Below are 12,109 nucleotides of genomic sequence, written 5' to 3'. Positions count from 1 at the left end.
TTGCGGCGAACGTCAAACGATGACGCATAGCGCGCGGCAGTGGCCTCCTGCGCCGACTCCGAACACGCTTACGGAGCCGATTACGACATACGCCGGCTCGCGCGAAGCGCGGTGTTGACTAGCGTAGTGAAGCTTTTCGCTTCAAAAGTCGCGTTGTTATGCTTTGAATCGCACAGAACGCACTAATCTAATCTTTTACGTTAATAAGTAACTTATAACTTTACAAGGACGTTAATAAATTACGAACGTTGGCCTTACACGTTATTTTTTTTTCAGTGGCAGCGCATTCATTAGGTTAATAAAGTTGGCAGAGTGAATGATGGTTGACATCTATGTAAGGCGAAACACTACGCTAATCGTTGCAGCACGAGACGCCGATGCGTGCCGGGCTCGAGAGGCCCGAGACACGCCTTGTCGTTTTGCGATTGCCTAGCGTTTTAGGAGCAGCCGCTATGGCGTACAAAGAGCAAAGGCAAGGGGTATTGTGAACAACAACAACAACAACAACAACAACAACAACAACAACAACAACAACAACAACAACAACAACAACAACAACAACAACAACAACAACAACAACAACAACAACAACAACAACAACAACAACAACAACAACAACCTAACAATTGAGTGAGCTGTAGTTGCCCCAGCATATGCCATACTTTCTTTGCGTAGTTATCTATTCAAGAGCCCCGATGCCGGGGCGCAACTATGGGCTGTCTAGAGGGCCCACGATGCGGCGGTCGGGCATGGCCTGACTGTGCCAACGTGGGAGCGGTCCGTAGCACGCTGAGTCGCGTACCTCAGGACTTGCATTAAAGTTTTGCATCCATCCATCCATCTGTATGCATTTGGTTCCTTTTTTCAAAGCCAAGCGCACGAAATTGCGTCGCAAGCAAACATACAAGAGTTACATGCAGTATGTTGACTATGTGGTTCTAACTAGTTTTATGTGTTTCGGTGTATGCTCGTAATGTCCTTTAGGAAACTGGGCGGCTAAATAGACATAACACGGTACCTTGGTTTCAATAGAATGCTCGATAATGTTTGTGTGCTTCTGTGGGACTCCTAAGTACGTGATTTATTCCAAAATAAAACAGGCGAGCGTTTAAGGATTAGGTGAAGATGAAAGAAATAGATTTGTTGGAGCAGCGCCAAAGTCGGCGATATGGCTTCGAATTTTGGAATACCATCCGCGAAGGGTTGTGCACCTCTGTCGGTACAATCAGAGCTAAATACGCAACAAGAATTACGAACGGGGAAATGTTCTTTGAAAATCATAAAGCAGCAGCCTATAGTCGATTTCCATAGAAAAATTGTCGTGAACAACAAAATTTCACTATCAATATTCTTGGAGGCAGTTCGACTTTTCTGTGTAAAAAAATCGCGTAAAACGGAACTTTACCATGCGATCCTCTATATGAGGCACAATACCGGTTTAAGTAACAGAGGTATCTTGAGCTGAACTACACACCTAATGTTAAATAAACAACAGCACACGGGACTCGAAATGTTCAAGAGAGTTCCCCTTCAGTCAAGTTCTCCAAGTTAGAGAGTCATTGCTGGGAATGCTGGAAATCGATGCCAGTTTAGCAGCTAGGCTGCTCAGAATGTCGGTGCAGGGATGATGTCCGGGTGGTTCCTGGTGCTTCGGGCAGCCGAAGGCCTCTGCGAATTCTGGAGAATGCACGGTCGCGTAACTGCAAGCCGACGCACTTATCGGGTCACCGCACTTCATCAGGCATAGTCTCCCGAAAAAGACTTGCGTCCTCGCCTTGTCGTTCGAGTCAGTGGGCACGCCCGTTGAATTCGACGACAACGAACTCGCTTCGTGATGACCGGAAGCTCCGCGGACTTTCCTAGCCATCACAGCTGTTGCATTCAACGCAACCCTGATGGCCCAAGGCACCAGCAGCGCGTTCGTTAGCAACACCTCGTCGGAGGCTCTGTCGCTCAATGCGTGATCCAGAGGGTGGTTCTTTCGCACGCAGTTACCGTACGATGCAGCCGTCGCCGACCAGTGGTCCTTGCGCGCTATTACCGAGCGCGCCCATGAAATCAGGACGGGCACTCCGACCGTGGGCATGTTTAGGCTGGGCTCCGAGGCTTCGGCGTGCAGCAGGTCTCCGGATAGGTACAGCGGAGGTACGAATACCGTGTGTTCGCTTGCCGATAAAGAGAAGGCGAGGCTACTGTGGAGCTGGAACGTTCCATCTTTCGTCACTTCTGCCACGACTGCACGGGAAGGCTCAGCGTTGATGAACCTGTCCTCTTTGAACATAAGGACAACGTTGCCAACAAAGTCGTCGGCGGAGAGGAATGGCGGCGACAGGCTTTCCTTGCGGCACGCAAACTCGCTGTTGTGTCGTTCGGCTGCGAAAGTAACCAAATATAGATTAGCCAGCGCACGAGTTGAGAGACATGGTACGGGGTGTTAGTGCTAATTATTTTTGCGTGTGCTCATTTCTCAGGATCTGTAAAACTTGTCCCATATTCAAGACGTAGTTCGTACGCTGAATCATTCTGAATAAAGGTAAACGCCGGCCAATCGTGATAACGAACGCACATTAGCGAAGACTCTGACAATGAAAAGTTCTTATGAAAGGAAGATTTTGTGAATTGTGTGTTTATAGGACCCATTAAACAGATAAGAATGTGATGAATGAAGTCTTAGAATGATGATACCGCTGCACAACTTACGGATGGTGACGACATTGAAGGGAACATGCGCATGGGCGCCGTTTACTGCCAGGTTGTCTTGTTCAGGAACCGAAATCCTGAGGGCGCTCCTGAGCGCTGACACCATGTCGCCGAAGTACATCCGAGCCCGCGCAGTCTCAGTCCAGGCTGCTACCAGCGAGGAGAATTCCGAAGCAAAGCAGCGCTCTGTTGCACGAAGACAGGCAGGGATGACTCTGTCTTCGCGGTTCTTCCGGGGAACCAGCCACGGTCGGGCGTAGGCGAACAGTTGGGCCGCCGGCACAAGGAGCGTGTACAGGTTGGCCACATCCGGTTCCGTCGAGTCGGCCAACGCGCGTATGACTTCTCCCACTTCGATGAGGCCGCGCACGTAGAATGACAAATTTCTTGGACCCTATCAAGATGTATAGGCACAAGTGTAAGCTCCGATTCTAAGTTAGAGGAATAAGTGTAAATAGCTGCAAAAGGTATGGGATACCAAAGAATGCCTCCCCCCCAAATTTTATTGCACGAGAATGCGCCACACTTGGACATTTCTGCGTCCGTTTTCTTGTCCAGTGTTTTTTGCGCTATTTGCAATTATGTAGCGAATGCTACATAATGCTACATTATGTAGCGAATGCCACATTCACAAAGCGTCTTGTTCGTACGTGTCGTTCGCCACGGGTCGGTCGCCTTCGCTAATAATATCGTCAGCGTCAGGAATTTCCTGAAATTTGCTCTCACAAACAATTCATGCACAAGACATTTTTGCGGATGCAGGCCTAAATACGTACGCCGCTCGAGTCGAAGAATGTCTGGTTTCGCAGGTCTGGTTCTAGGAAAGAGTGCCAGTGCAGTTCGGCCAGCTTACGAGGCAGCTGCTGGTCTTGGACGTTTCTAAATGGCTCCGAACGAAGCCCGCCACCGAGCTTTCTTCGGGTGCTGTCGACGTAGCCGTCCAGTTCGGCTATCTTCGACCAATGCACGTCCAGCTGAAGTTCTTGAAGTGCCTTTTCCACGAACCATCGAGGGCGCCCGGTTGCGACGTCATCGCCACCCTCGTCCTCGCCGTTGGCGAGGCTGTGTTTGAGGGTCTCGCCGATCTCAATAAATATACTGTGCCCATCTGGGCTCCTTCGGACTCTTATCACGGAAGCCACGCCACTGCGAAGGCAAGCAGCTACGACACGAGCCAGCAACTCCTGGGCATTTCTTGAGCTCAGCCACGCTGCAGCGTCAATACCAATCTGTAAACATACATGTGTGGGAGAAAACTGAGTGTTACCTTCTTTCTTGGGTGCTTAACGAGCAGTTACCGTTGCCCGTTCTGTGTGCTACACAAAGCACCGAGTTCCTTATAAGTAGAATTTCAGGTCACTCTATGTGGGCAGTGATATGCGAGACTTCTACACGATAATATCTCGTTTAATTGGTCTCATTGGTGTCATTGGTCGACAAAATGAGACCCCGTATGGGAAGAACGGTAAGCTTGGAATAACGTTTTCATAAGGCGAAAACGTAAATTGATTCAATTTTTAGGGATGAAACAGAATGGAGTTCATTATATAGTTTACGCCCATATTTGCCGCAATCCGCAGATCACTACGATCAGCCTCTTAGCTATGAAGGACTGCTCACCCCAGAGAGCGCAGCTTGTAGAGACGGCATAGACGGTCGACGCCCGAAGCGAAGGCAGCTCGCGTAGAAGACGGCTATCATTCTATTGCGCAACTCGCAGCCACCACGAGCCGGCGGCACGTCAGTACCGTTCCTGCCAGAGTCGAGTGACAAGCCTGACAATCTGCGGTGAATGGCCACGAGGAAGTTGTGATGGTTTTCGGCGGCGTAGCTGCGACGCCTCGGATTTCCAGCCCGCCATCGACCACACATGTGCCTGCATATAAAGATGGGAATAGAAAAGAAAATATATGTTTAGCTTTTTTTTTAATCTTTCAAAAGCTCTTCAGATGTTCGACGTTTGCCAAAACATTTTTAGATGAATGCAATGCATATATTTAAGGCATGCAGGCTTGAAGTATGGAGCCTTTGGTGGCTGATGGCGGCAACGATAATAATTTTTGTCATGAGCGCTGGAGACTACAGCAGTGGGACAGATAAATAAGGCTAAAAGAACAGGACTGGCCCGGATACTAGCACTAAAACAACGGTGTGGTGAAAATCAAACATGCGTGAAAAAGGTGCGTGAAAAAGTAAAAAAAGAAGCAAGAAATGCCGCACTTTCGCCCGAAATGTGAAGCATCCATTACGACAGCAAATTTGACAGCTAGACGAAGTAAGGGTAGTAGATTTATCGGCATAATAAACTTGTAAACGCTTGTTTACGAACTAAATTAACAAGCATGGTGTCACGCACGCACAGGAAAACATCAACACATCTTAATAATCGATGATTGCGGACACTTGCTGCGAAAACACTCGCTGGCACGAGGAAGAGCAGCAGCAGCAACAGCGAGCGAAGTGCCCTTCGTGCTACCTCTCGCTTCAGCGCGAAATAAGCGACGAGAACAAAGCGCACATGAAGCCTTCAGCCCTCGGGGCCCCTAGGCTCTGCACCACAGATGGCTTTCAAGACAGTGCCTGTGCGGCTGCGCTAAGCCGCGCCTAGACAGCCGCCAACAAAGTTGGACATTTCGATGTGGGCGAAATGCAAAAGCGTCCGCGTACCATGCATTCGGTGCACGGTAAAGAACTCCATGAGGTCAAAATTAAACCGGAGTCCCCCAATTACGGCGTGCCTCATAATCGTATTGTGGGTTTGGCGCGTAAAACCTCAGAATTCGAAAATGAAACACGAGTCATTATACGATATGTCAATATATGAGCCAAACCTGTAAATGTCATCGCATGGGGACACGTCCGTATCCATGGGCTCCATCAGCGAGGCGAGGGCTCTGTCGCAGGTCGGGTTGCCGCAGACACTGGACCAGTCACGCCGCTCTAGTCCCGAGCGTGCCAACGAACTCTGAGTACGATTCAAGTGCGGAAGCAAGACGAATATCGCCAGCAGGAGGAAAGCCAGCGCAGCCAGGGGCACGATTTGACACAGGAGGCACAAAGTACGCCGGCCGGTTTCCGTTCCACCCGTGGAGTTGCTGCTTTCGGCTTTGCTTGATGTCGTTGCATTGGTGGAATGCCGAGTTGTACGACCTGCTGACATAAGGACGATGAAAATTCAAATTATGTGAGAAGTGGGAGGCGGTAATAGGGGGTCCATTTGCTTGAAAAGTCTAAAGCTGTTTCACAGGTATACATCTCCCTTGTGAAATGAAAGTTCTGTTTCGTGTTGTCTAAATAAACAGCCTACCTAGGCAAGCGCGTAGGTAGGCTGGTAGGTAGCCTACCTACCCGCGTTGAACAAAAGACGTCGTTATATCTATAGGAGCGAAAAAATTCTAAGTGAGCGGCTGCTTTACGGCCAAAAATCATGAACCTATTCTGTTCACTTGCGGGAGCAGTAACCTTACCAATTAGTTGAACAGCTTCAACGGTGAAAGCTTTCAAGGAACAGTAAGATGCTGTGAAATGCAAATTGGACATCATCCGGATATAAATGTCAAACCGACAACGAGTGTTCAGTCATTTGGAGTAATCTTACGATATGTGCTTCGAAATTTTCAATCTGCTGCAACTTCAGTTTGCAGAACCTTCAGCGTATCGATTTTTTTGGTTCTTAGGAAGCGTTGTTACGACATTACGAAAACGAAAGTCATAGCAGTAACAAAAACGAGATAGTTGTTGAGTATATGCGGGATTGCTCGGATAGCGATGTGAAAAAGTATAAATAAAAGGCACTCACTAATCGAGTTCGACGTTTCCGACCGTGCCTGTGTGCCTTCGCTAGTGAAGCCGGAAGTCACTCTGCGCCCACTGCCAGGTGCGCGAACTTTCATATATTTCTTTCTGCGCGTGGTGCGAAAAGTGTCGGTACTAGTTACACGCGTTCCGGTTTCGACGGTAGTGAACTTCGTGGCCTGGGGCAGCGTCTCCTCGAACGTGGACGTGTTGTTCGGCGGCTCGACCGGCAACGTGATGGTGGTTGTAGTTGTGGACTCCACAGTTTCTACGCGGCTCGCGGGGAGGGTCATGGAGTGCTCGATCCGTCGTATCATATCGCGGATGGCTGCCTCGTTCGTCATGTTCTGCAACTCGATGATGCGCTCCGTGTCCAGCGAGAAGGAACAGCTGCGCTTCGACGTTGCAAGACCAGCCGCAGAACGTCTCATAGGCGACGGTTCTCGGGATCTGATGAATGTTCGTGCTTGAGATGCTAGCGTCCACGTCCGATCGTCGACGGAGACATTGGCAGCACTCGTGGCAGGGCTGGGCTGTTTCACGTGCACGGATCCCGCGGAGCTTGCCTTTCGACTTGGACGGCTGTGGCGTGACTTATCGGCATATAATAGTGGGTCTGATGAAGCACGTCTTTTTATTATAAAAGGTGGCGCCTTAGAAGGGGCGTGCCGCTCTTTGGAGCGCGGCCGTAAATTCTTGTCGTTCGAGGCCCTGGAAGAAAAGGCATCTCTCGCTGAGTTGCCGCTTGCTGTTGCAGTAGTAGGAGTGTTAGCGTTGCTCTCAATATGCGTCATATTTGCTGCTCTTAGCGGCTCCGAGTCTGTCAGATGGCAAATCGTTTGTGGGACAGTTACTCGGCTAAGCTCATTCGCTAAAACGGAATGTTCGTGCTCAGATCCTTCAAGAACGTGTTGTTTGACCGTCTGGCTAGAGCGCATCTCCTTCGGGCTCGCTACACTGGAAGACGTGGCGACGTACCGTGGCTTCGTGGAGCTGCTTTGGCTCTTGCGGACTCCGCTGCTTACGGATGGGACAGTTGCCGCACCAAGGACATCTGATGTGGACGACTCTTTCGTCGCGTTTTTCATTGCCAACTTCCAAGAACGCAGACCAGACGGAGCGCAAACAAACGGGTGCAGTGAATCTTCTTCTGTTACCCGTGCAGGAATGGCCCGCGCTGAGAGTGCGCGACTGGCCGTGGACTCTGAAATTGGGCAGCACGCGCGGTGTTGTGCACGACGGGCTATCTCGGAGGCTACGCATTGGCAATGTAAATATTTATTTCGAGGACTGATGGCAGCGCGGACTTCGCCTGGAAGCTTTCTATTGCATTGTAGCACTGCAGAAAGACGATTTAATGCACTCGTAAATTAATTTGCTATACAAAATGAAATTACTGGTTGTTCATTCTTCTTCTTTGTCTCTTAGTGTTTCCTCCCAAGGAGCGACCACACTCATTGCTGCTTAGCTGGACGATCTGACGAGAACAACAGCATGAAATGGCCGTCGTCCGCCAGAGACGCCTAGTGACAGCGGGTATTGATTACGATGAATGAGACTTAAACATTTATTATCAATGATTGTGACGAGATATCTTTGTCTATGATAAAAGAAAAGAAAAATGGAAGTAGTGGAGAAGGAGGAATTTTGTAAACTAAAGAAGGCCAGCTTGGCTTTACGTATGTCTTTGCGAGGCTTTATAGCCGGATCTTTAGCTTGCAGTTGGTTCTGAAAGGCGAAGCCGGTTGCTGCGCGCTGTATCGGTGCAGCAGATCATTGCGGATGGTCCTGCTTGCCACTTTGTCGCCCACGATCTTGCCCGCGTACGCAATAACACTGCACTGCTTAATTTTCCCGCTTTGTAGTTCTTTCGAAGATACCGAAAGAAGAAGACATGGGACTGATAGGGAAAAAAAATCGAAGAGATAGAAGAATACACGTATATGTTCGGCGTAGACAGAGGCACTTAGTACAAACTTTGGGAGCACAAAGTCCATGTCCTGGCCTACTTGCTGAGTGGCGTGTCCATGGGATTCAAGTTTGTTTTTATATTCGGTGCATTACGACGAAATAGATAAACATTAACAGGCACTTGCACCGCTAATGCTGCCATCGCCACGCGCATGGCAACAGTGTGATAGAGGCCCAGACACAAAAACGAATTGACTAACGGAAGACATAAACGAATACTTGCACGCACGCAAATCCTTGGGTTACTCACACAATTCGTTGTACCGAACAAGCGAAATGCAGTAAAGAAAAAAAAACTAAGTAAGCAAAAGTGCAGGCATTGCTCCGTCCTGTGCTAAACCTGTGCCTGGGTGTATTTCCTTTCTTTATGATACAGGCAAAGTCAGTCTGTAGACATCTCCTCGACCGTCTTAGCGCAGTGGTTAAATCTAACCAATTTTGCTTTTTCTTTCTTAACAAACAAAAAGTAGACATATAATAAGGACAACCGCCTTGATCAAGGTTGAGAATTTCGGCCATGAGTGAAGATTAGCGTGGCTGTCTACAGTAAGAAGAAAAAAAGAAGGAGTAGAGATTAGCGTGGCTTCTACATTAAGAAGAAAAAAAGAAAGGGTGGCTATCGTGTTGAGACCGCTATTGGGTGCCAATAACTGATTGATGCTCGCGCCCTGTTATTTAGGAGTATGTCGCTGCAGTTGACCGGGGGCCACGTTACAGCTTATAAATGGTCTAACTCGGTTTATTCATAGCAACTCAGAACGGCCGCTTGGCGGCACTGCAGCTTTATTTTTTATTTTTGTCGCAGATGCACTCCTCTCGTATATTTGAAGCGGCCTACATAATGCAGAACCAGTCTAACAATACGTGCAACGCCTCTTCGCTCTTCGCAGCATTCAAAGCAACGCTGTTTAATTACCTCAATTTGGCTTGGTAACGTCATCAGTACTTTCGCACAAGAAAACCGATCACTGGTGTCTTTTCTTTTCAGCCATCGTCGTCACACAGCAACGCTTTCAGATTTGTCAGCAAGCTAGCCAATGAGTGCAACAAAGTCACAGAGAACGGTTGTTGTATAGCGAATTACACTCACTGCTCAAAGAGAGAGGGCACTACATTCAAAGTGGCGTCATTAACTGCATTACATGTGCGCCCTAATCTGCGTAAGCGGCAAAGAAAAACCACAGAAAGCGCGAATAAATTTGGTGAAGATAGACAGACAGATAAATATTTATTATCCCTAGGGTGATCCCCGCTGTACGTGATTATGGCTACACCAATCTTTTTAACGTTGCTTGAGCGTGTTAGAGCGAGAAAACACATAGAAAAAAAAACAGGAAAATACAAAACAAGGACGCGTATTATCTGATGAATACTATGCACGATGCAATACCATGCTCTTACCTAAATAAACTAAAACAATATGTACATGTGCATTTTGAATATTACAGTAAATAAAAACAAGCACTGATCACTTGAAAACAAGATAGAAAAAGAAAAACGGTGATTTGAGCTCTATACGGGTCCCTTGATCCATATATAATTGAAAGGAAATGTCCCTTCAGCCACTGAGTTCCGGTTTATTGTGAACGAGTGACCCATATTAACCATGAAATGCTGTTTTTCTGTCGATTTGTTTTGTTTGGTCTTTTTGTCTATAGTGTTTGTTCTAAATTTCTATGAATTTCTCTCGTTAGACAGATTGTTGTTCAAGCGTATTCACGTATAAAAGTTCCTCTTCCTTTTAACTATGGTCATCAGGGCTTGACAAGGCAGGAGTGCTTCCGTTAGTTAAACATCATTCTTACTATAAATGGTGTGTACAGCGCATTCATTTGGAACTCTGTGCGCATATATATATATATATATATATATATATATATATATATATATATATATATATATATATATATATATATATATATATATAGTGTACACAACGTACATCGAACGCAGTGGAGGGCATTGTATCTATGCGCCTTAGAAATTAATACTGTGGGCGATAAGTACAATGATATGTGGTGTTTATGAAATGCGCGTTTATAGTCCAACGTCATCGGTGCGCGGGCGAGCGTCGCTCGACGCCGGTCGCGTCGTAGCGGCGTTGGCAGCGTCCGGTTACGTTGTCTGCGTCAGTGCGTCGAACCATCGGTCGAACCATAGACGCTGTTGTGCTCGCTAATATGACGTCATGTGTGCCTCGCTCATGTTACGTTGGACTATATTTAGCCCTTAACGTCTGGATCGGCGCGCCGATGGCGAGCCCTTTCATGGACGAGTTATCTCCACCACTCGTTGAAGGCTGCACGGTCCTTCGGGGAACGCAGAACATGTGGCCGTCTAATTTGTTTTCCGAGGCTGAACTCAACGGAAACGAAGCCTACGCAGTGAAACTCTTTCCTGCCGTTTCCCTCGCCGGCGGAAGCGAAACGGATCTGATTGCGTTCTGGCTCACGCCACGCGCCTATGCAGCTGGGATCCTTTCTAATGACTCACACTCTGGCGACTGCGCAGCTGTCACCTCATCAAACCGCCCTTTGCCGCAGCTGCTCTGCTCTGGGAGCAACTGGTTTTTTTTTTGCGTGACCACGACAACGCCACTTGTGAGCCAAACAGGCTTCGCTTGAAAAAGTCATTGCGAGCAAACACATACTTCTCTTGACTATGTTCAGGTAATCTTTCTGTGTCAGTGAGGAGGCTAAAGGCAAAGCTTGTATTCGTTCCATGCTGTGGCTGTTGGGCTCACTGAAAGGGCGGCTCGTATAACTGGATGGCGCACAGTGAACGTTATAATATGCATATTCTGGCGATTGTTAATTGCTTATGGAGATGGCCCTCACTCCGGCAGGTCACAGTGAGCGTAAGAAACCACCAATAAAAGAAAACTCCACAGAGCAGACTGGTAAAAGACCAGAAACAACAACGTGACACGCAAATTCAACAAAGATATGCGTGAAGTAAACTCTGCCTAACGATCGTAGCTCTCGATAGAAGAAAACAACAACAACAACAACAACAACAACAACAACAACAACAACAACAACAACAACAACAACAACAACAACAACAACAACAACAACAACAACAACGCTTTTGTTTTTGGAATCGTTTTTATTTCTTGAATTCAAGGGGAAGCAACACTGATAATAGGGGTTTCAATGTGCACATCATAATAATATATGTGCCATCAAATACACAGCTTGAACACAGTCGAATTGATAAAATTGAGTAAAATTTTTAATTATTGACAGAGCTGATTTCTCACAGCATTAAATGCGATTCGACACGAATTGTTAGTTGTGACGGTGCCGTGAAAAGTCTTGTTGGATGCATTGCACGAAGCCCTCTTGAAGACAAAATCCCTGAATTAGCGCGTTCCCCCGCATAACAATACACATATAATGCGACATTCTATGACCGCGGCGTACAAAAAGTTGTATTTGCATCCGGCACGTGAACAATGGATATGTATCAGAGTCAGTACGGGTCGTACATGTAAAATCTCGGTTTGGAGTATATTGCGTCATGCCAAGTAGTTTTGAGTCACCGCCTACGATGGTTCAGGCATGGGTTTGTCCCTCGCCATTACTGGAAAAACGGAGCTATTAAATACTGGTGTATACGAGCACGTCGAGCTTCGCTAAAG

Source organism: Dermacentor andersoni, chromosome 4, assembly GCF_023375885.2.
Source record: "Dermacentor andersoni chromosome 4, qqDerAnde1_hic_scaffold, whole genome shotgun sequence".
NCBI lineage: Eukaryota > Metazoa > Arthropoda > Arachnida > Ixodida > Ixodidae > Dermacentor > Dermacentor andersoni.
Note: the sequence above shows the minus strand (reverse complement) of the source record.